This window comes from Rana temporaria, chromosome 6 (genome assembly GCF_905171775.1).
Source record: "Rana temporaria chromosome 6, aRanTem1.1, whole genome shotgun sequence".
Classification (NCBI taxonomy): Eukaryota; Metazoa; Chordata; class Amphibia; order Anura; family Ranidae; genus Rana; species Rana temporaria.
Window position 1 is genome coordinate 130311566 of NC_053494.1, and position 25152 is coordinate 130336717.

Genomic DNA, 25152 nt, shown 5'->3' on the forward strand with positions numbered 1-25152 from the left:
CGTTGTGGACACTTCTCTGCAATGACTGACACAAGAAAAGGCTCAACTCACAGGACTAGAGTGGCTAGTGACTAGAGTGAGGTAGTTATTCTAAAGCCCCATACACACGGTAGGACTTTTTGACAACAAACTTCAAAATGAGCAAGTTTTCAAAAAAATCCTACCGTGTGTACACTTCATCGGACAAACTTTTTCGGTTTTCATCGGACAAAAGTTTGCTCTGCAAATGGACAAACTTTTCGGCAACAAAAGTCCTACGGTGCAAAGTTCTATCGTGTGTACAGAAATCCATCAGACTTTTGTCTGAAGTACAAACATGCATGCCCAGAACCAATGTTTAAATCAACCAACAATAGCAGAAGTCGACCAAAGGGTGGCGGTAAAGAGCAGAAAAACCATGTGATGTTGGGAACGTTTTGGGAAAGTTTGCAGAAAAGTCCTGCCGTGTGTATGCTATGGGTGTGCCAACTCCCTTCAAACAAAAATCCACGGAAAAGTTTGTTTGAAGTCCGATCGTGTGTATGGGGCTTAACACAGAATAATTAGCACAGAAAAGGGGGTTATGAGCTTTTCTATTTACAATTACATGCCATATTATATTTAAAAAATGGGATCCCCGGTTTGAACATGGCAATGTTTTTGACTGACAACGTTGTTTTTTTTTTTTTTTTTTTGCCTTTTATGTATAGCTTTTTTGCATATCTTATATTTTATACTTGATTGATTATGTTTCTATTACATGGCATGTCAAGATACATATTGTTTGGGCAACACTAGTTTAGTGTTACTTATATGTAAATAAGAAGTACAGCGCTAAAAATTTACTTGCAATATATAAAACAATGCATATTACCAGTTACAAAGATCATTAAAGTGCGTTCAGTGCAATCAATAGTGTATGAACAATCTGGAAAATCAATAGCAAAATATTGCATAAAAAGGAATATGCAAAAAATTTTTTTTTTTGCATATTCCTTTGTATGCAATTTTTTGCTATTGATTTTCCAGATTGTTTATACACTATTGATTGCACTGAATGCACTTTAGTAATCTTTGTACCTGTTATATGCATTGTGTTATATATTGCAAGTATATTTTTTGCCCTGTACACACGATCGGTTCATCCAATGAAAACGGTCTGATGGATTTTTTCATCAGATATCCGATGAAGCGGACTTTCATCAGTCTTGCCTACACACCGTCAGTTAAAAAACCGATTGTGTCAGAACGCGGTGACATAAAACACGACGACGTGCTGAGAAAAATGAAGTTCAATGCTTCCAAGCATGCGTCGACTTGATTCTGAGCATGCGTGGATTTTTAACCGATGGACGTGCCCACAGACGATCATTTTTTTCTATCGTTTTTTTAACCATCAGATAATTTTAAAACAAGTTCCTAGTTTTTTCACCGATGGATAAAAAATCGATGGGGCCAACACACGATCGGTTCTGATGGACCGTTTTCATCAGACGAACCGATCGTGTGTACGCGGCTTTATTGTTACTTATACACAAATATTTTTGCTATTTTCAATACCTACGTCTCGCTCTGATTGATTATTTTTTATTTCTTTGTATTGTATATTTGATTCATGATGTTTGTAAACAAAAAATGCAAGGGGGTTATGGGCATGTTCACTTTGAAGGTTATTGTGATAAATACCTGTTTTCACATTTATCTTAAGGCTCAGTTCACACTGGTGCGATGCGGGAACCACAGCGATTCCTGCATCGCATCTGACTCACAGGCACTTCACACTGCTCGCTGCGGGTGTCAATATAAAGTTAATGACACCCCCAAATCGGTTTTCAGAACACAGTGTGAACTGTGAAATTGGATGGAATTGATTGGAATGGAATAGAATGAACACCCATGCGATCTGATTCCAGTGTGGACAAAAAAAAGATCCTGCACCATTTTGGTCCTAATGCGATACGATTTCAGACATACAGACTGTATGGCTGAATTCGCACTGCACAGACATCGCACGTGATGTGCACAGGCCTGCGATGTGAATCACATGCGATGTCTGGGATTGCACCAGTGTGAATCCAGCCTCAAGGCCCATACACACGATCAGACTTTTTGACAACAAACTTCAAAATGAGCAGGTTTTCAAAAAAATCCGACCGTGTGTACGCTCCATTGGACAAACTTTTTCATCGGACAAATGTTCGATCTGCAAACGGACAAACTTTTCCGCAACAAAAGTCCTACGGTGCAATATTCTATCATGTGTACAGAAGTCCATCGGACTTTAGTCCAAAGTACAAACACACATGCTCAGAACCAATGTTAAAATCAACCAACAATAGCAGAAGTTGACCAAAGGGTGGCGGTAAAGAGCAGAAAAGAGCTGAAAAAACACGTGATTTTGGAAACGTTTGTTGAAAAAGTCCTGCCGTGTGTATGCATACCAAGTTCACGGCCAACGCCCTTCAAACAAAAATCCACGGAAAACTTTGTTTGAAGTCCGACCGTGTGTATGAGGCTTAAGACTACAACAACCAAAACATTTTCTTTGTTGACAATGATGATACATCTTTCAGATATTTCTTAAGCCTCATACAGACGGTCAGACTTAAAAAAACGTTTCCGTGGATTTTTGTTTGAAGGCCATTGGCCGTGAACTTGATATGCATACACACGGCAGGACCTTTTCAGCAAACTTTCCCAAAATCACATGGTATTTCAGCTCTTTTCTGCTTTTTACTGACACCCTTTGTTCAACTTCAGCTATTGTTGGTTGATTTTAACATTGGTTCTGAGTATGCGTGCTTGTACTTTGGACTTAAGTTCGATGGACTTCTGTACACACGATAGGACTTTGCACCGTAAGACTTTTGTTGCCGAAAAGTTTGTCAGTTTGCAGAGCGAACTTTTGTCAGATGAAAACTGAAATAGGTTTGTCCGATGGAGCGTACACACGGTCGGATTTTTTAGAAAACCTGCTCATTTTGAAGTTTGTTGTCAAAAAGTCAGATTGTGAGTATGGGCCTTTACACTGCTTGGCCTATTAATATGGCTGGAGAACATTGGTGCTCAAGTAAAAAAAAAAAACACATTTAACATGTGTTACCTGTCACTCTCTTCCCCGTGTACTTTTTTACCTTTGTGCTTTTATGGACAGTTTTTGAATATAATAACAATTTACTAAAACTGAGTTCAGCGCTGCAAAATCTGGTGCAGCTCTGCATAGAAACCAATCAGCTTCCAGGTGGTTTTGTCAAAGCTTAATTGAACAAGCTGAAGTAAGAAGCTCATTAGCAACCATGCACAGCTGAACCAAATTGTGTACTCTCTAGTTTTAGTAAATCAACCCCAAAGTGTTGCTTGGGAGAATAAGGGAGTGCAGCCATCAAGATTTTTTACTTGTGCATGAACAGTGGTGAGCTGGGCTAGCACCCCTCCTGTTTGGAAAGTGGATGTTAAAGGGTCACTAAAGGAAAACCATTTTTTGCTGAAATGACTGTTTACAGGGTATAGAGACATACAAGTTAACTGATTCCTTTTAAAAATGATTAAAAATAGATAAAAATCAATCATATAATGTGCCTGCAGGTTAGTTTCACTTTTAAACTGGTTTCATGTTCCTGTGAACTAGAGAGACACACAGAACAAAAACAAACAAATCCAGGGCAGTGTTTTGTTTTTAAAATGAATCTGATTGGTTCTGTTAAGTTTTAGACACACAGTAATGACAGCTTAGACCACCGTGAAAAGCTCCCAGTACTGTGGTTATAAGGAGCCAGACAAGCAGGAAGTGTGGAGATCAGAGCAGAATTACAGCTACTTCAAAGAAAAAACGAACAATAAGGACATGAAACCAGTACTGCAGTAAGGTAAAGGAAGCTATTTAGCTAAACAAAAAAATTCCTTTAGTGATCCTTTAATTGCCAGGTTACCTTGAGCAGTGGTAGAAGGGATTAGACTATTGTAATACACTGCATGCATGTAAATTGTATTATATTTGGAGTGACTGGGAGATTTATGCAGCAAATGTTGTACATGCTTGTATATATAAAAAAAAGTCTCTAAAAATCTCGAACTGATCCAAAAAACATAAAACATTCCTTAACCGCTAGCCAACCAGTCACCGCAGTTATACTGTGGAAAGTTGGCACGGCTGACAAATCGCCGTAGCTGTATGGAGCTCCTTTAAGACGTCACAAATCTCGGTTTTCTCAGGGGAGAGGAGACCGATCGTGTGTTCATACTAAGTATGAACACAGATCGGTATCCTCCCCTAGTCAGTCCCATACCCCCTACAGTTAGAACACACCTAGGGAACACAGTTAACCCCTTGATCACCCCCCCATTGTTAACCCCTTCCCTGCCAGTGACATTTATACAGTAATCAGTTGCTATTTTTAGCTCTGATCGCTGTATAAATGTCAATGGTCCCGAAATAGTGTCTAAAAAGTGTCCGATCTGTCCGCCGCAATGTCACAGTCCTGATAAAAATCATAGATCGCTGCCATTACTAGTAAAAAAAAAAATATATAAAGATGACATAAATCTATCCCCTATTTTGTAGACACTATAACTTTTGTACAAACCAATCAATATACGCCTATTGCGATTTTTTTAACCAAAAATATGTAGAAAAATGTATATTGGCCTAAGCTGACGAAGAAATTTTTTTTGTTTGTTTTTTGGATATTTATTATAGCAAAAAGTACAAAATGTTGTGTTTTTTTCAACATTGTCGGCATTTTTTAGTTTAGGGCGCAAAAAATTAAAACCACAGAGGTGATCAAATACCACCAAAAGAAAGCTCTATTTGTGGGTAAAAAAGAGAATACATTTTGTTTGGGCACAACGTCGCCTGACCGCACAATTGTCAGTTAAATCGACGCAATGCCTTATCGCAAAAAATGCCCTGGTTTAAGAAGGGGGGAAATTTTGCATGCCTGGACCACTACGTATTTACCACATGCATTTATTTATTGCCTTTGGTGAATTGACTTGAATGCTATTTTAAGCAGTATTAATTGAGTATTTTTGCTTTTTGAGATAAAAATAGCATAAAGGGATAGTGAATTGACATTTTTGGCATTGCATTGAATATTTCGAAACCATTTGTCACGTGACCAAAATAACGTATGTGATAGCCTTTCATAAATTTAGCCCACTGTCTGTTTTTCATATGTTTAACCAAACTTCATCTTCAGGGCTTATTTATTTCAATAAAGCTAATTTCACTGGTACTGGTTGTTGGTGGTTGTTGGGTCCAAGTAAAGAGCAGGTTAGTACTGGGAGCAGCTAAGGACCCTTCTATCCATTGGCTCATTAGGGGGTAGAGCTACGTTTACAAAACATAGAAAATCCCCTAAATGCTGTTATTTCAGTTATGATATTATTTAAGTCATTCCCCTTCTGAATGGCATTTGCCTTCACAGCTATGATCAAATGATCAAATGACAGCCTTACAGTTCCAACAATATTACATAGTCTTTAAAAAAAATCATTTCAGTGTATAAGCTATCCAATTAAGGCTAAAAATATGGAATGTATAAAAAAAAAATCAATTTTATTTCAATGAATTTGTTTAACATTTAATTAATAAATGTCAGAGAACTGTTGTAATCAATGTCTGAGTAGGAGTAGCTATTGATTTTAAATATTGGTCATGTTTCTGGACTGATAAAAAGAGTGGGTGTATTTGCAATAAAAGTTTTAAGTAATTATTTATTTATTTTATTCAATCAATACTATTGAAAAAATCTTGTTATATAATAATATGAATTCATCTAAGAACAATACAAATGTAAAGTTTTCACTGCTGGGACCTATTACATCATCCCCTAATGTTTCTGGGGAGCCAGTTACATTAGCCATAAATCACTGCTGCCTCTCTTCGATATTGTATTTTGAAGTTCAGTTACAAGTTTTAAATTCAAGAAAACTGGTTCACTCTCAATTCCAGGAAGCTGAAAACCCGATTCTTGGTCTCACCTTTTATTGAATCAATATATTGATAAACACCTTGGTTTTTATACCCTGTCATAGCAACAACAGCAGAAATCTGGATGATTATAATGAGACCACATGCTCAAATAATCAGTACATTCAGAGGTACAGGCAGCTAAAATGATACAGAAACCATTTTTTTTCTTCTAAAGTAACAATCCTTCCTGTCTTCCAAGCTTTGTGGCAACCTAGTAATGAGCACATGGGAGGGGCTTAACCAGGCTTACATTCTACGGAAAAAAAAACAAATACATCTTCAGCTCTCAATGTAGTGGCTTCTCGGTCAGCTTCTCCGCTCATTCATTGGTTGATTAAAAGCAGCGCAGCCATTGGCTCGTGCTGCTGTCGATCATATCCAACGAGGTGGCGCGCCGGGGCCACTTTGATGGAAATGGTACCCACTTCATTTAAAGTCTCGGGGCGAATCCTTTGTTTGACTATATGTTACAGGGATGGAAGTGTGTTACTGGGGACAACTTCCATACTTTATTTCTATGCAATAGACATATTACAGCATTGTTTTGCTCCATCGTGTACAATAATAATTTTTGCTACTAAGCTTAATATAGTTTAACCACTTGCTATATTTTAACCACTTACTCTGTGTGATTGACACACAGAACAATGTATATCACTAGGAGCAGGGTTGCTAATAAAGCTATGGAATCACATCCCTTACCCCGTCGCCAGATGTGGTGTGATGTTGCTCTGTTGTTGGCCTGGATGCTGCTGAAGCTTGATCTCTAAGCAATGGAAGCAACATCTCACTGCCTCAGCTGCAGAGGGAACAATTCCATAGGTATAAACATGTAGCCTCTCAACGGCTCCCTCTCAGCAAATTGCCAGTGGCAGGAATGATAGTGGAACAGTCACCCGTCTGATATCATCCTTACAGTCAGAAGGACAGGGAAATTTTCCTGGCAAATCAGTGTTGTTCCTACTGCTACAGTAAATGATTGTTGTTAAATGACAATGAACAGTATTGCGTATATTGCAGTATTAATTCCTATAGATGTGTGGGCACATGTAAAGTATGAACATGTTTGCACTCAAGTCCACATTGTACAAATGGTTAAAACTAGCAAGCGCAGATCTACACTCAGTGTGAATAGCCACTCCAGTCCACTTGCTCTAGACATGACGAGTACCCCAAAATCCGTCTCCCTACTAGTTAACCAAGATCTCTCCTTTTCCTCACTATGTCACTAACAGAATCATAAAGATTAACAAAAAGCTCTCATAGTGTAGTATGTATTAAAAAAAAGGAACCAGCATAAAACTTTACAAGCGTTTTCACTCACATCTACATGTGTTCAAACATGGCACCAAAACAACCAGCATGTATATATATTCATTGGAAGAATCACCACTCCACTCTCACCTAGAGCTGGCATGCACTCCAAATACTGAAAAATTGTAGCCCATAACTGACTTCACCGGGAACCAGAAGTGACAACAGATTTCCCACTTCTACGCATTTTGCCTATATGGCATACTCAAAAAGCTCCTGAAACCTGTAAGAATAAATTAAAGTATTTGTTCACTAATTCCAGATGTCTGACAAGCAAAATAGGGAAGCTGGAAGCTTTGGTGCATGAAGAGAACTATGATGTAATTGGTATTGCTGAATCTTGGCTTCATTCTTGACATGACTGGGCTACTAATATTCCTAGCTATGCTCTCTTTTGGGCAAAACAAAAAAGTGGTGGTGTCTGTCTCTATTTGACAAAGGACCTCAAACTGAGTATGAAAGAGGACCTAATTGATGGAGAGTGTGATAATGCTGAGGCATTATTGGTGGAACTGCATATAGGTGAGCGTATTTCAAAGTTAATTATTGGATTTTGTTACAGGCCACCCAGTGTTAATGCAGAGGTGGAGACTCGACACCGTGCACAGAAAGAAAGGAGTGCAAGGGCTGGGGAAGTTATAATAATGAGGGTTTTAACTACTCTGAGGTTTACTGGAGTAATGGCACTGCTGAAACAGTAAAAGGGTGGAAATGTGTAAACTTATTATAAGACAGTTTTATGGTACAGTTTATAGAGGCCAAAACTAGAATGATGCTCTGCTGGACCTGTTAATCTCAAATCATGCAGGGCTTATTACTAATGTTAATAAAATAGAAAATATAGGTAGCAGTGACCATAACATGATTTCATGTAATGTAAACTGTAAATAACAAGAAAATACTGGAAAGATAAAATCACTTAACTTTAAGAGAACACATTTTCTAAGGCTGAGGGCTGCTCTCCAAAATGTAATCTTGGAGGTAATGTTGTCATTAAAGAATACAGAACCGAAATGTCAATGCTTCAAATGAACTGTATGCAAACACACTACAAAATATATTCTCATGGGCAAACGTTTAAAAGACTAAAAATAAAACCTACGTGGCTCATGTCCAAGGTTAAAATAGCTATAAATAATAGGAAAAGATAATTAAAAAAATATAAAAATGAAGGAACATTATCATCATTTAAAAGTTACATAGAATATATCAGAATATGTAAAGAGACAATGAAGGCTGCAAAAAATTGAAATGAAGATCAGGTTGCAAAAAGAGACGAAAAATGCCGAAAAAAAACCATTAACTATATTAACAGTAAAATGGTCAGGTCTGATCATGTACTGTAGTCCCTTTGCTAGATAGCTTTGAGTTACTGCAGACATAGAGAAGGGAAATGTATTAACCACCTGAGCTCCGGAAAGGTTTTACCCCCTTCATGAGCAGAACTTTTTTCTGCTATTCAGCACTGCTATACTTTAACTGTCAATTGCGTGGTCATGCAGCAGTGAACACAATTGGCATTTTTTTTTTTTTCCACACAAATAAAGTTTTCCTAAGGTGGTATTTGATCACCACTGGGTTTTCCATTTTTTGTGATATAAATGAAAACATGGGTGAAATTAAAAACAAAAAAACAAAAAACAAACATATTTTCTAATTCTGTTATAAAAAATATCCAATAATAAAAATAAAAAATAAAATAGAATGTCTTCATGAAGTTAGGCCATGAAGAACTGCTGGGAACTGCTGGGAAATGTTGTTCTACCTAACATGAAACAACTTTGATGAACTGTGAAACGTCAAGGACATAGGTAGAATGAGCTGTGGCAGAGGGGCTAATTCTCACCTTACAATTCAGTGATGGACTGATCAATGTACCAGGACTGTTCTTAAGTGGTCATCAGGCGGCGTGAGTGGTGCTGATCTGAGTAAACCTCTATTCTAGTTATAAGTTATTGATATAATAGGCTAAAGGAAAGCTTCTGTATACTAGTTGTGGAAGGGGGTGTCATTTACGGACGAGGATGGGACCCACTTTCATTTATATGCATATAGTTTAGATATATTATAGGGTGTATTTACACTGCTATGCTGTTCTCGGCTGATTACGATTAACAATTTCTTAAAGTTCACTTATATATATAATAAATTGTATTTACATAGGGAGAGGATGCATTTGCATTGCAGTTTATTTCTCTTTCTGGTGTTCCTGCACAATTACGTCTTTCTTGGACAAGAAGAGACAAGAAGAGACAGTGAGTGAGCCGCCATGGATAATAATGCTAAAATATTCATGCCCTTTATTACTGTATATATTAGATAGATAGTTAGGATATTAGACTAATGTTGATATGTTACTCTTAAAGTGGAGGTTCACCCTATAAAAAAATTCTAACAGTACATCCAGCACCGTGCTGCATATACAATGTCACTGACCTTTATTTATTTTTTTCCCGTAGATATCGTTTACCCGTGGAATTCACCGCGGCTTCCGGGTAGGGAATCCCGCGGGAGTGGGCGTTCCTATTGACATGCCAATCAATTGGCATGCTAAACGAAGGCACACACAGCGCGTCACGACTTCCCGAAGGAAGCTCGGGTCGGCTCGGCTCTATTCGGCGCCGGTGCGCAGGCGCCGAATAGAGCCGAGCCGACCCGAGCTTTCTTCGGGAAGTCGTGACGTGCTGTGTGCGCCGTCGTTTAGCATGCCAATTGATTGGCATGTCAATTCCACGGGTAAACGTTATCTACGGGAAAAAATAAATAAAGGTCAGTGACATTTTATATGCAGCACGGTGCTGGATGTACTGTTGACATTTTTTATAGGGTGAACCTCTACTTTAACTAGTTGTGTGGTATGCACGGTAAACTGTATTAATATTGCCTGTTATTTATTTACCCCTTGTGAACTATCATCCGCTTATGTATGTGTTACACTTGTTTATTTCATGTGATATGCATTACTTGTTATTATTCCTTTCCTGTTTCCCCACCCATCCCAGTTTTTGCCAGGACATTCGCTCTCAGGCTTGAGAGCTCAAATAATTTTGCTGCAAACTCCAAGTTTTGTAGGCAGGGGAGGATGTAGCACCCTGATGTTTAGGCAGAGTTGCTAGTAAATTTACATGCCATGCATAGTTTCCTTGGCCAATTGGTAGGAAATCAATTGATTCCACCCTTATTCTGGAGTTGTTGCACTTCTCTCTTCTCTCTCTCTGGCTGGGTATCTGGTGGCATTGGATAAGGCAAGGTGTTATTTGGGTGAGGTCTGGTGATCAGGGGTTCTGTGCCACCTGGACGGCTGTCTGGGGAGACATCTGTTGTGCTGCCCTGGGCTGTTAGGCCAGAGCCTGAGGCCTATCCCGGGGGCATCTGGATGCTAGGCTATCTGAGAGCCTATCCAGAAGCAAGAGAGCAGCATAGGGTTTGGGACAGCGCCTTGCAGTCCAACCAGAAGTGACCGTTCTGCCGGCCGGAGAACCTGTTGTGGTCGGAGGTAGAGAGGAAGTTGTTGCCACTAAGGGACCATCCATCTTATTACCAGAGACAACTGTGAGTAGCTGAAGCAAGTACCAGAGCAGTATTCTCACTTACCAGGGATGGTGAAGAATTGAGGAACTTCAGTAGGTGTCAAGTCAGGGACCCAGCCAGTGGGGTGACGCTTGAGGAGTATCTTGGTTGCTAAGCTAGGGACCCAGCAGGGACACAGGGATGACGCTTGAGGAAGATACCGAGAGAGAAGGTTGGAAGAGATCAGGAGATCCAGTGGCAGTGGATCAGCAAGTCTAGTGAGAGAGACTGGGAAATAAGTTGAGTGAAGATCTACGAAAGGAGATTGTAGAGGAAGTGAAATAGTTGATTGTAACCTTTGTTAAGAACTGTTCAAGATTGTTGCCATAGGAGACAGAATGTGTCTACACATGCAGATGTGGTGTCCAGCTGGGTGAATTTCCCTGCATGGCTGTCTATCTATAAAAGTCTCAGAGTCTGTCAATTAACATTGCAACTCCCACAGTTCTGTTAAGAGAAAATAAATCTCTTTTCATTCAAGAAGTGTCTGGCGCCCATGCATCTACCTTGCATTACACCCACCATGCCTCGTAACCCACTCTACATAGAAGGATGTCAGCTAACCCTAACTCTGGAGGTACTCATTAGACCAAAGGGGACATGGGACTTGGCTACAATAGCTTACCAGTCCCTAAATCTGCATCTCTTTTCATTGTTAGGTTAAAGAGGAACTGCAGTCTGCTCACATCATTTGTAATAAAAATGTCTTTGCCATTCTGAAGCTTCTCTTCTACCACTTTGCATATTATTTTGTATATACTGTGATTCTGTACTTGCCAAATGTACTGCAGAAATCTCCCTCCACTGAGTCTGGCTTCAGCCATTTTAACTGTGGGCAGCTGAAGCTGCTGCCTGTTCCCTTCCAGGATTTACACAGACACACCAAGGAATACCTCCAGCTCTGCAGCCCTGGAGCTTTCACTGGCCCTCTTATAACTCACCCCCCTCCCTCCCTGGCAAATTCTTACGAGAGTGAGAGAGAGAGCTGTGCATGATGTCATAAGCCTAGACTAGTGATCAGGCAAGAAACAGGAAGAGGGCTGTAAAAGGTATTTACTGTTAGAAAAAAAAATGTTTTACTAAAACAACAAGAGCAGAAGATTTAATAGATGGAAAGTTGAAAAAAATCCTGAAGGTCCGCTTTAAGAACATTTTCAGCAAGTACAGAAAATACCTGTTGAAATATAGTTCTCCTATCACTTCATGAGAGCTGAACAAAAAGCACAATTTTATCTTTCTTTCAAGCAACCTCCTATAAGCTACAAATTTCCCTATCGAACATAATGAAAATTAGAAAAACCTCAAAGAACTAACATGCTGCAGTATTAAAAAAAATGTTTTTACGTTTAGATGAAATATAAATCATTAAAAGCTTTAAAGAATAGTTTCTTTGCCAGTATGCAGGTAGTTATTGACTACCTTATGAATATAATTGAGTTACATGATCGAAAAATGGTAACCAAATTACAATTCTGAACGTCTTTTTTGATATGAGCCCTTATTTTGATTCAATTTTGGTTAGATATTACACAAATTAGATAAGCTTACTGCAAATATGTTATTGATTGTAATTATATCTGTACTTCCTCCTTTGAGAGCAGCATAGCGCTTGTGTTTTACTCTTGTTTCTCAGTGGAAAGCTATCAGATTTACTGAAAACAATACAATGTTAAAGTAGACCACTTGTTTTCCAATTGTTTTCTAAACTATACCTCCTGCAATGTCTGGCATACACAAATATCCACTGGAAGGAAAATCGGTGAAACTGAGCACCAGAATATATGGCACCTGAGAGAGAGCACCTGAGAAAACAGCACAAGAGTCACATTACCAAAAACTGGACGTTCATCCAAATATGATTTAAAAAAAAGAAAAGAAAACTGGTCTGGGAGACTGCCAAGAGACCTACAGCAACATTAAAGGAGCTGCAGGAATTTCTGGCATGTACTGGTTGTGTACTACATGTGACAATAGTCTCCTGTGATCGTCATATGTCTGCTCCGTGGGGCAGGGTGGCAAGACAAGCTTTTGGATACATGTGTAATGTTCTGGTGAGACCAAGATTGAACTTTTTAGCAATAATTCTAAAAACTATGTTTGTTACAAAACCAAAACTGTGCATCAACAAAAAATACCATACCGACAGTGAAACATAATGGTGTCAGCATTATGCTTTAGGGCTATTTTTCTTCAGCTGGATCTGGGGCTTTTGTCAAGATGGATGGACTTATGAACAGTTCCAAATATCAGTAAATGTTGGCACAAAACCTTCAGGCCTCTGACTTTGGAATGACCCAGGTAGATACCAAACCTGAATCCAATTGAAAAGCTGTAGGTAGACCTGAATGAGATGTGCATGGCAGATGCTTTTACAATCTGATAGATCTGGAGAACTTTTGCAAGAAAGAGTGGGTAAATATTACAAAAGGCAAAATGTGCCAATACTGATAAACTCTTAACCCCATAGGACTAAATGCTGTCATAAAATCAAAAGGTGCTTCAATAAACTATTAGTTTAAGGGTTTGCATATTTGTGCAACCATATTATAGTAAGTTTTTATTGTAATTTTAATTGTATTTATTATTTGATTTTTATTCTATTTTCATGTTTTATGTTTCCTCTAATAAATAATTCAGAACTTGAAGCAATGTATCTTGTTCTGACTTTTTACATCTAAATAAAGCCTTTACGGGGTTGTGTAGACCTATTCTTTAAACTATATATATTTTTTACATTTTCCCTTTGCTGATTTATAAAATTCAAATAGATTTGTCAATTATCAAATAAGTACATCCTAAATGTACTTATTTAAAGAATTATAAAACAATTTGAATAGGAATAGGGCCAGGGAAAAGACTAAGGGAGAGCAGTAGAACATGCAAAACATTTCTTAGATTTGTTTTTAATGTTTTTTTACAATTGAAATACATTAGTCCAAAGACACAACATTAAAAACAAGATCAAAATTATTTGATCGTATATACTCGAGTATAAGCCGACCCGAGTATAAGCCAAGGACCTCATTTTACCACAACAAAACTGGCAAAACGTATTGATTCGAGTATAAGCCTAGGGTGAGAATGCAGCAGCTACTGTAAGCGGAAAAGAGGGTCAACAATGCCCATTTACATGCCTCACTGTGCCATACCTCACTGTGCCCATTGCAGTCTAACTGTGCCATACCTCACTGTGCCCATTGCAGTCTCACTGTGCCATACCTCACTGTGCCCATTGCAGTCTCACTGTGCCATACCTCACTGTGCTCATTGCTGTCTCACTGTGCCATACCTCACTGTGCCCATTGCAGTCTCACTGTGCCATACGGTATTCACTGTGCCCATTGCAGTCTCATTGTGCCCGAGTACCTGACAAGCATCCATTTTTTAAAAGTCGCAGCTTCCTCCTGGCGTTCCGTGATAGGCATTTGACACTGTGTTATGCCTATCACGGAGGTCCTCTCATCCTCGGACTCAGTTTCCCATCAGACACTGTGTTCAATGTTCCGCCAATCACGGACATTCTTTCATCCTCGGGCAAGAGGACTACTGTGATTGGCGGAACACTGAACACAGTGTCTGCTGGGAAACTGTCCAAAGATAAGAGGACCTCCATGATAGGCGGAACACAGTGTCAAATGCCTATCACGGAATGGAACGCCAGGAGGAAGCTGTGACTTTTAAATAAATGGACGCCTGTCAAGAATGTAGGTACACTGACTCGAGTATAACCCGAGGGGGGTATTTTCAGCCCTAAAAAGGGTTGAAAAACTTGGCTTATACTCGACTCGAGTATACACGGTAATTTATCTGGTGAAGCAAAAAATTCCTTTCCATGTCATGGAATTACATGCTGTACATTTTTCCTCCAGGTTGTTGGTGTTTGTCTGCATTGGGGGGTCACCAATCTAGTGGTGTCCGGCGTTGAATGGTTGGCTGTGGATTTTTTCTTGGAGGCTCATCCTGCTGATACTTACCCTTCTGCCCTGCTACTCCAGAATCCTCTAGTGCTTTTTCTGGATCTTCGGATTTGTACACACGACCGAGTATCTCGCCATAAAAGAATAGTTGTTTTCCTCTACGAAGTTCTTGTCAAGCTTTACGAGAATCTTGTCAAGCTCTCCTTGCATACACACTGTCAAGACAAAATCTGGTTGTTCTCAAACATGGTGACGTACAACACGTACGACGGCACTATAAAGGGGAAGTTCGATTCCACTGGCGCCACCCTTGGGGCTGCTTTTGCTAAACTTGTGTTACTGCATGTTAAGTAAAAGTTTGGTGAGAGACGATTCGTGCTTTTTAGTCTGTTACAGCGTGACAAATGTGCTATCTCCATTACGAACGCTACTTTTACCGAAGGTGCGCTCCCGTCTCATACTTTATTCTGAGCATGTTTGGGTTTCTAAGCATACACACGAACGTGTTTCTCGTCGTAAACCAGCCCAACGAGAAACACGACGAGGAAATTGAGACTCCCGAGGAGAAAAAAGAGAACATGTTCTCTTTTTTTCTCATTGAGATCCAGGACAGTTTTCTCGACGAAAAACATACACACACAACCGTTTTTCTTGGCAAAAATGCTCTGCCAGCATCTTTCTTGATGGATTTTGCCGAGGAAAACGGCCATGTGTACGAGGCTTTACTGTTCTTTGGCTTCCCCTGCTGCATCAGTGAATGTTCTGGTCTGGATTACATTTAGGCCCCTTTCACACGGGCGGGTAGAATTCAGCTTTTAGATGCGGATAGAAGTTATCTACCACAACTAAACTCAGACAATGCTTTCCTATGCCCCCAGTCACACACCGCGTTTAGCAACGGTTTCATTACATGGGGTTTGGTGTGGATAAAAAAAAATTGTTCACTATCAGAATGTAGAAAAATATACAATGTAAGCTAATTAACCAGTAGAAGGAATACCAGGAGTAACAATGCTAAAACGAATAATGCAAACAATATATACTGAAACATAAAAGGAATGCTGTAGACTGATAATTTATGTGTAGGGAAACAAAGGGTAATATTATAATTAAAGTGATTCTAAAGGGAATTTTTTTTTTGCCTTAATGCATTTCCTGTGTTAAACCAAAAAAAGTTTCAGTATTTGTATTGCCCCACACCCTGTAAATACTTACCTCTTACTATCCAACTCAGTGCTCATCTGCAGTTGTTCTCTCCTCTCCCCCCTCTCTTATAGTCCAGAAAGGCAGCAATGGGAGCCACTAATACTATTGCACAGAGCAGATAAGTATAGACTTGTTTTTAAAAAACCCTTTAAGTGGGGGAAAATTCAAGAAAATGTTGTAAATCAACATAGCAAAGGATTTAGTCGTTTTGAAAGCAGGGAATTTGCAAACAAGTCCTATTTGTATGTATCTTTGTATTTTTAATAACCTGGGGCACTGCACATATTGAACTTTATATGATTGGTCACCTTTTGGAGCATGTTTGACATTACACCGATATGTAGTGTGTAACATCTAACAAGCTTCAGCAGTACCCCCGCCCCCCCCCCCCTCCATGACAACAGGCAGGGGTTACCTTCCCTGTACCCGCTGTCACTTTTCAAAAACAGTGTGGCTTTGCGGTCACAGCTACATCATTCATTCACAGTGATCTAATGAATGAACTGCAAGCCCCATTTCCCACTGTGGTAGACGGCTCTCATTGAACTGCGAGGGCACTGATGAGCACTCACAAGTTCATTTACAAGCCTTGCAGATTTTCAACAGACAGCCCATGTAGAGGAATGGGCTGAAAGCTGGAGGGCTTGTCTGCAAGCTTCTGTCGGAAGAAATAATAAATGCACATTTTTCTTTCTGCAAGAAATGTGCATTTTTTTCCCCCAAAAGATAAACTTATCTCTTCAACGCCCATTTCCAGGGCCCCACTGTAAAGTCTTGTACACAATATGAGAAAATTGGACAAACAATTCCGTACGAGGCATGAGCGTTCGATTTTTATATATTGTGGAAAAAAAAATAATATCCCTATCCCCCTTTTTTTAACACTATCCAGGGATGGAGATGCATTTCAGGAGTGGAATAAAGTGCCTCCACAGATCTACCACCGACAGTTAATTATGCATTGTCATTTTTTGACTAGCTGACCCAGGTTGATGTGGTCCGCCTTTAGAATGGTGGTATTTTGGTTTGGTAGGCATGTTTGGTTCCACTCTTTTGTTTTTCCAGTGCTCTTTTTAGCTAGACCAACTATAGGTAGGGGCAGGTTTAGGTGATCACCTGCCCCCATCTATTGATTAGCACTCCTGTGCTCCTTTTTAGGAGACTTTAAAATTCATAGTTAGGACTGCAGTACACAGAGTGCCTTGACACAGCCTGCAGCTCACACAGGTATTTGCAAATACATGCAACTAAACCTCTGTTTTTAATGCATACAGCCAAACAGATTAATTTGGTTTAGTGGTAACTTTGAGCCTGGCTATTATGGAAAAAAATTGTATATTCCATATATATATTTAATCGCATACTGCTAAAAACGCATCTCATTTAAAGTCCCAAAACCTCCCCCCCTTCTATCCATTTACAGGGATAGAGGCCTGTGGCAGTTCTATCATATGCTTCATCTAAAGTCCCAACCCTATCCCCCCTTTTTTTATCATCGATATTTTTGGAAAACTTTTAGGAGCTTGTAAAAAGTATATACACGTTGTTACTAAAATAATTAAAATTATAATAATGTGCTGACAAACTGCACTCAAATACCTGGCTCTGTCAAAAGCTTGTGCTTTTTTTTCCCTTTTTCTATTTTTTTAAATCTTTCTCATATGAACAATATCAATCTGTAAGTATCCAGTATATAAGTATATGAGGAGCTCGCCAAGTTATGTTAATAACTCCCTATATGTCATCAAAACAATGATTGATTTATGACTGATGCCAGTTCTGGTGTTGTGGCTCTGCCCACTCTCTTGGCTGTGCCATTCACAGAACACAGCACAAATGTCATGTCTGGGCGTTCTTTGTGAATAATGAATATCACATCTAAGTGAGGGGGCATAGGCACTGGAACTTGTGTTGTTTATAGACTTTGTTATGATGCAGCACATAAACAAATTGACATTGTGTATGTGAGAAATTAAGATTACAAAAACCTTTAACCACTTCAGCCCCGGAAGGTTTTACCCCTTTCCTGACCAAAGCATTTTTTTACCTTTTTCCCCCACAAATAGAGCTTTCTTTTGGGGCTATTTGATCACCTCTATGTTTTTTTATTTTTTGCGCTATAAACAAAAAATGAGAGTTTTTAAAAAAATATTTATTTTTTAGTTTTTGCTATAAAAAATATCCCCCAAATCTAAAAAACAAAGGGCCAGATTCACATACACCGCCGCAAGTTTTCATCGCAAGTGCCTGATTCACAAAGCACTTGCAATGAAAACTACGCCGGCGGCCTCCGGCGCAAGGCGGGCCAATTAAAATGGGCGTGTGCCATTTAAATTAGGCGCGCTCCAGCGCCGGACCTACTTCGCATGCTCCGTTTCCTAACTCCCGTCGTGCTTTTCGCGCCGTGACGTAATTTTTTCGAACAGCGATGCGCGTAGCATACTTCTGTATTCCCGGACGTGTTACGCAAACGACGTTAAATTTTAAATTTCGACGCGGGAACGACGACCATACTTTAGACAGCAATACGATTGCTGACTAAAGTTAGGGCAGGTCAAATAACAACTAAAATTGAGACGGGAAACTTGACTACGGACGACGTAGCGAACGCGAAAATCCGTCGGGGATCCGCCATAACTGCTAATTTGCATACCCGCCGCTGGTTTACGACGCAAGCTCCACCCAGCTGCGGCCGCGGTATTGCATCCTAAGATCCGACAGTGTAAAACAATTACACCTGTCGGATCTTATGGATATCTGCGTAACTGATTCTATGAATCAGTCAAATAGATAGAAACAGATACGACGGCATATCAGGAGAAACGCCGTCGTATCTCTTTGGTGAATCTGGCCCAAAATTCTTCATCAGTTTAGGCCAATATATATTCTTTTACATATTTTTGGTAGAAAAAAAAAATCGCAAAGTTATAGAGTCTACAAACTGTGGGAAGGTTTATGGCATTTTTTTGTTTTACTAGTAATGGCGCTGATCTTTTATTATTTGTGGTATTGCGACGGACAGATCATACACTTTTGACACATTTTTGGGACCATTGACATGTATACAGCGATCAGTGCTATAAAAATGCACTGATTACTGTGTAAATGACACTGGTAGGAAAGGGGTTAACACGAGGGGTGATCAAGGGGTTAAATGTGTGTTCTCTCAGTGTGTTCTTACTGTATGGGGATAGGACTGAGTAGGAGAGGAGGAGAGGAGACATAGCACTGTTCCTACATACTAGGAACAAACAATATGTCTCCTCTCTGACAGCACAGGGATTTGTGTTCACACACACAAAACCCAATGCTGGTGTTTGTGTACGCGATTGCGCGTGGCCGGTGGCAATCGTGACCGCCGCACTCTGGTGGCTCTTAACCACCTCCCCTCCCACCCGGCCTCTGCACATATATGGCCAGATGGGAGCTTCCTCCTTCTGAGTGGATGTTCAGTAACAGCGGCGGCGCGATCCCGTTGCGCTCATGTCACCCGGACGTGGCGCATCTCCGATCAACAGCAGGGCTCTGTGATTGGCCCTCCTGTTTCAAATCATAGCCATCATGTGACATAAATAGAGATCTGGCTGCTAGGCGATCATCTCTTCTCTCCACACACAGAAGTTGTCAGTGATGAGAGGAGAGTGGATCGCTGCAGCCAGCCGGTGATCAGTGAGTATGAGCTTTTTTACAGCTTTTACACACTAATCACCCACCCAGTGTCCCCACACAATGTCCCCAAAACAGTGTCCCCACACACATCCCCCACACAATAAAAACACCTGTTCCCCACATATGTAACAGTAAAATCATATGTCCCAATGATCATCTGTACACATATGTCTGTGGTCATCTGCGGACATCTGTAAATGATCATCTGCATACATATGTCCGTGATCACACAAACCAATTATTATACACTTAACGTGATTTTTTTTTTTTACAAAACACATGTAGCAGAATACATTTTGGCCTTAAATTTATGACATTTGATTTTATTCAATTTCTTTTTAAATAGAAAGTTGAATTAATTTTTTTTTTTAATTTCCGCTCTTTTTTCCGCTTATATCACAAAAAATTAAATACTGAGTCGTGAATAAGCTCTAATTGTGTGAACAAAATTATAAAAATGTCATTTGGGTACAGTGTTGGATGACCACGCAATTCTCATTGAAAGTGCCAGAGCACTGAAAGCTGAAAATTGGCCTAGGTAGGAAAGGGGTGAAAGTGCCCAGTATTGAAGTGGTTAAAGGAAACCCTGTACGGGTACGGTGTTTCACGCAGGGGTGCCATTCTGCCCCTGTAAATAGATGTGAGCAGGTCGGGAACTGGTTACAAAATGTACTTGCTGTTGAACTTTATACAGTACTTCCTGCACATTCCTATTAGCCAGTAAGGCAGAACATCCTAGTGAAGGGACAATTGGAATACAAGTACCAATGGGGCTTTCAATGCTTTTTTATTTTATTTCAGTGTCAAACTTGCTTTAAGATAATATTTCAAATCTGGGGTAAATATGTTTCTACATATAGCTTGCTTTAACTACTTGAGCTCCAGAAGATTTTACCACCTTCATGATCAGGCCATTTTTTTGCTATTGAGCACTGCGCTATTTTAACTGACAATTGCTCAGTCATGCAATGCTGTACCCAAATAAAACGTATATAATTTATTTCACACAAATAGAGCTTTCTTTTGGTGGTATTCGATCACCACTTTTTATTTTTAATGATATCAATGAAAAAAGACTGAAAACGTTGAAATAAAAAACAATATGGGCCAGATTCACGTACTTGCGCTGCGGCGTAACGTATGTCATTTACGTTACACCGCCGCAAGTTTTAAGCGTAAGTGCTTGATTCACAAAGCACTTGCCTGTAAACTTGCGGCGGCATAACGTAAATCCGTCCGGCGCAAGCCCGCCTAATTCAAATGCGGCATGTACCATTTAAATTAGGCGCATTCCCGCGCCGAACATTCCATTAGGAAATTTCCCACCGTGCTTTGCGTGAAATTACGGCGCCACAACGTGTTTTTGAACGGCGACGTGCGTTACGTCCTTTCGTATTCCCGGATGTCTTACGCAAAAAATAAATTAATTAAATTCGACGCGGGAACGACGGCCATACTTTAACGTGGCTGGTCTAAATATAAGCCATTAAATAGGACTCGCAACTTTATGACGGGAAAAGCCGACTAGCGACGACGTAAGAGAATGCGACGAACGCGCGTACCTTCGTGGATCGCCGTAAACAGCTAATTTGCATACCCGCCGCGGAAAACGACGCAAACTCCACCCAGCGGGCGCTGGAGTATTACACCTACGATCCGAAGGCGTACGAAGCCGTACGCCTGTCGGATCGAAGCCTAAAACCGTCATAACTTGTTTCGAGGATTCAAAACAACGCTACGATGCGGCAAATTTGAAAATACGCCGGAGTATCAGTAGATACGCCGGCGTATTTCAACTGTGAATCTGGCCCTATGTTTTTAATTTATGCTATAAAATATTGTCAGAACGTTTATGAAAAACATAGCTATATTTTATCATTTTGAGTTTTGGACTTTACGAGATTTTGAACAAGTCAGAGATAAATGTCTTCATTTTAATTTTAATTCTCAAGAGGCGGAAACTGAATTAATTTAGTCTGTACTGTGAGGTATGCCTGTATACACTCTCGGACAATGGAGATTTTGATATTCGTACAGCTTCAACCAGAGAGAAACTAACAAATGTTTATAAGGACTTTCAGGTCTCATAAATTGGCATAAACTGTATGGTACAGAGCTCTGTGTTGAATGTCAACACAGAGCTCTGGGCTGTGAATGTACACAGCTAATCAGCATGTCCCAGTTGTGAATCATTGGCTGGGATTTGCTGACAGGCTCCTGCTGTGTACAATCATGCACTGACCCTAAACCTGGAAGTAGGCAGCGATGTATGGGTACATTGCTTTGCCTACAGCAGCCGCTCATCCGCAGTACATTACAGGTGGGCGGTCACTAAGTGGGTAATGTATTAATACATTTGAACAACATTTTTCCACTTTCCTAATCTAGAATTACTGAAAGCAAACATCAATCGACTATACTCACAATATCAAATTTAAATCTCAAGCTACACCAAAGGGAGATGACCGATGTGGTCAAACCTTAAAAACAGTACTAGTGTTGTTGTGATTTCCACCTCACATATTCACAAAGAAATCTAGACACTTTTAGTTCAGTTTGAAAAAACTGTATTGAGACAAATACAAAATCTGCTGATTTACTGAAAATGATAGCTGCATTCCTGTCATACATATCCAATGGCTTCAAGATGTTCATTAACACAGAACAAACATGTTGTTTAAAAAAGTCAGAGTAAAGTCAGCACATCTAATGAGTCAGCGACCAATAACACTAAAACCTCTGATCCAGTACTACAGCCAGGAACCTAGTATTTTTAGGAAGACTAGTCATATTGACACTTTTCTTACATTCTCAATATAGGTATCCCTTAACCAGCACTGGGGGAGATTTACTATAGTGCATGGAAGCCAATCGGCTTCTAACTACGGCTTGTTCAATTAAGCTTTGACAATAAAACCTCAAAGCTGATTTCTATGCAGAGCTGCACCAGATTGAGTTTGCACTCTCCATTCTTAGTAAATCAACCCCAATGTTCAAAACACAAAATACATCTGGGTTGGTGACTGAGTGGGGTGGATTTACTAAATGGTGCAATTTGCAAATACAAGGGCATTTGTTCCAGAGCTTAGTAAAGGAGGTAAAGCTTCACTTTACAAATAATACCCAATAACATGCAAGGAAAATAAAAATAAAAACAATGCATTTTTGCTCACACATGATTGGATGATGAAAGAGCTTTCCTTCATTTACTAAGCTCTGGAGCAAATGCTCTTGTAAAATGCAACTGCACTTGCAAAGTTTATTTGCTTTTCGTAAATCAATTACAATGTATTAAAGCAAGAAAGTGAGCACTTAAGCAAAAAAGCTAGTAATTTTATCAAAATAGGTCAACAATGGCTATACCGTATTTCTTTCATAATGTGCTCTTTTATATGTAAATTTGCTGAGATAAGCATTTCCTCTCTCCAGTCTAAAATCCCCTTGCTATTCTAGTAGCAACATAAAAAATTACATGACAGCACCAGAGCATCCCTGGAAGTGCCAGAAAAGAATAGACTTCCCTATACAGATCTGCCAGTAATGAGAAAGGGTGATATTTAGTCTAAGGAGGTATTCCTCAGCGTGATTCGGTGTGCGTCTGGGGAAAACTGACTGGAAAGAAAATAATAGATTAGTCTTTGTCTGGTACTTCAGGCAGCTACAATGTCATAGGTGTGCTTCTATTTGAATCAGTGAATCATATCATCTAAAACGGCTCAGGTCCCTTTATTCTTCTGGGTAAGACACTAGCTAAAAAAGCTAAATATTGCTCTGTTTCAATTCTAAGTTCACATGTTTCCAGGAAAATAGCCTATGCAGTCAAGGGTAGATCTTAAAAAACTGTAGAGCTTCATAAAACGTTCATTCGTTTTATTGTCATATCGGTAGGCAATTTTGGTTCACCAGGAAGTCTTGCTGAATAATTACCTATGTTCTAGCTTGTAGTTAGGATGTAAAAACCATAGCATTTCACTCCTGCAGTACTGGGAGTGAACATCCACAGGTTGTCGTGTTCTAGCAACAAGCAAGAATATGGGGGTCACTAATTGTGCTTCTTGGGGGGTAGGGTGAATGATTTGACAAAGCTGCACAGTTATTTTAGAATCTACTGGAGCCTCTGGCTGCATAGGCAATTTTCTGGAATAGGTGAACTTAGTCTTTAATAAGAATACTTCCTGCCATCACAGGAAACACAATTTTCCTAATTCCTATTGAGCCCTGGTTCACATTGATGCGATATGACAAATCGTTGCCAATACCAGCAATGGCAGCATCTGAACCGGTGCAAGGCCACATTTGTGGCGCTGCACCGATTCTCAAAAGTCGATTCTGTACTACTTTTGGCGATTTCATGTGGGGGGGGGGGGGTTCCATTGACATCTGTGCAAAAACCCGCACAGATGTCTCTGAAATCGCCCCCCCCCCCCCCAAAGTCGGAACTGACATGCGGAATGAAAGTTCAGCTGAACTCGCACAATTTCAATCCTGCAGACAGTGTGAACCTAGGCTTAAAGAAGAACTATAGGCTAAACTTTTTTTTCATTTTGGAGAAGGGAGGGTTAAAACCACTGTCAGATTTTTTTTTTTGCCAGCTTTGTCAAATTTCGGAGTTTTCCTTCTTGTCCTGTCCCATAGCCATTGTCATTGTGCTACATGCTGGGTGTTTGGTGTGCTCTTGCACCTTTAAGGAGGGGTGGCTTCCCTTCAGTCCACCTGCCCTTATCTATCCATCAGAATGCATGTGCATCCATTCTGGGGACACTCATTGTTTAGTGTTAGGACCACAGATTACAGGGTGCCTTGGCGCGGCTCTGTGGCTCACGTATGCTTTTGCAAATGCGTGAGGACAAAACCCTGTTTTTAACGCATACTGTTAGACAGGTTAATTGGTTGTTCTGCGAGCTGGTCTGTAAGTAGGCTTGGTTTTTCCCTGGGCATTCCCCAGGTTTAGTTGTTACCCATAGCCAAACAGGAAGTGAGAGGAAATCCCAGAAAATTAAGGAGACACCTTCTTATCGGAAATAGTGTCCCTATGCCAAGATTTCCCCTTTATTGCTTTTCTAGAGACAACGCAAAATTTTAGATTTTCTTTTACTTTCAATGAGAATGGTAAACAGGATAAATAGAGAGGATGAGGCCTTGTACACACAAACGAGTTTCTCGGCAAAAACCAGCAAGAAACTTGCTGGGAGATATTTTTTTGCCGAGGAAACCGGTCGTGTGTACATTTTCGTCGAGGAAACTGTCGAGAAACTCGACGAGCCAAAAAAAGAGCAAGTTCTCTATTTCCTCGACGGGAGTCTCAAATTGGCTCGTCAAGTTCCTCGACGGGCTGGTTTTCGACGAGAAACTCGAACGTCTGTATGCTAAGAAACCTGCGCATGCTCAGAATAAAGTATGAGACGGGAGTAAAAGTAGCATTTGTAATGGAGATAACACATTTTTCAAGCTGTAACAGACTGAAAAGTGCAAATCGTCTCTTTTACTTAACACGCAAACACATGAGATTAGCAAAACCAGCCC

The 25152-nt window shown here is 39.9% G+C and overlaps 1 protein-coding gene across 1 annotated transcript in view; it reads right to left on the reverse strand.

The window, feature by feature from the left end:
- The window catches only part of PTH2R (parathyroid hormone 2 receptor), a 359186-nt gene that overhangs the window by 208451 nt on the left and 125583 nt on the right, over window positions 1–25152 (reverse strand). The window lies entirely within an intron of this gene.